The sequence below is a fragment of the Hemicordylus capensis genome, chromosome 3 (genome assembly GCF_027244095.1).
Source record: "Hemicordylus capensis ecotype Gifberg chromosome 3, rHemCap1.1.pri, whole genome shotgun sequence".
NCBI lineage: Eukaryota > Metazoa > Chordata > Lepidosauria > Squamata > Cordylidae > Hemicordylus > Hemicordylus capensis.
Genome location: NC_069659.1, coordinates 316,419,844 through 316,420,757, shown reverse-complemented (window position 1 = coordinate 316,420,757; position 914 = coordinate 316,419,844). Strand labels below are relative to the sequence as shown.

The 914-nt window shown below is 50.2% G+C and overlaps 1 non-coding gene across 1 annotated transcript; it reads right to left on the bottom strand.

The window, feature by feature from the left end:
• Positions 1-557: 557 nt before the first annotated feature.
• Positions 558-629, bottom strand: TRNAV-UAC (transfer RNA valine (anticodon UAC)). The gene has a single exon. It is a non-coding gene; the product is annotated as a tRNA-Val (tRNA).
• Between the last annotated feature and the right edge of the window lie 285 nt (positions 630-914).

The window sequence follows — 914 nt, the reverse complement described above, 5'->3', positions numbered from 1 at the left end:
CCTACCTCCAAATGTTGCATACATGAGTCTCCCATCCAGGCACTGCCCACAAGATTTGTTTAGCTTCAATGTTGGCTGTATCACATGCCCTTAGACAATGCTTTGGATCCCAAATGGGTCAGCCATAGGAACATAGGAAGCTGGCTTATACAGAGTCAGACCACTGGTCCATCTGCCCAATGGAGGCTGGGGTAGGGAGGTGAAGCAGAAGGCAGAGTATAGCTTTAATGGCAAGTGAATGCTCCCACTGCATCCCGGGTATACAACAAGCCACTCACCCTGCCATCACCACTCAGCTGGATGATGTGCCTGTGCAAAAGCCATTTGGGGGATCAGCAAGGAAAGTTTTTGCTATGTTGGCTCCTCAAATGGCTGCTGCACAAGAGCATTGGCCAGATGAGCAGTGCTGGTAGGGCAAGCAGCTTGTTGTCCACTCAGCATTCACCTGCCGTTAAAGTATCTTCCGTCTTCTTTGAAGTATCCTCCGTCTTCTCTGCCCTGCCCCAGCCTCCACTGCTTCTAGCTCAGTATTGTCTATACTGACTCCCAGCCCAATCTGGAGATGCCAGAGATTGAACCTAGGACCTTCTGCATGTAAAGCAGGTGCTCTACCACTGAGCTACATCCCCAACCCCAAAGGTGGCAGACATGGGTCTCCATGCAGGCACTGTCCAAGACCTGCTTAGCATCAACAAAGTGTCTGTACTGTGTGCCCTTAGGCTAAGCCTGCTCAACTTTGCGCCCCCCCCCAGCTGTGTTTGGACTACAGCTCCCACAATCCCCAGTCACAGTGGTCAATAGCCAGGGATTATGGGAATTGTAGGCCAGCATCTGCAGGAGGGCCGAAGTTGAGTAGCCCTTCCATAAACCATACATATAGAAAAGAAAGAATGAAATGAATGAATGAATGAAAT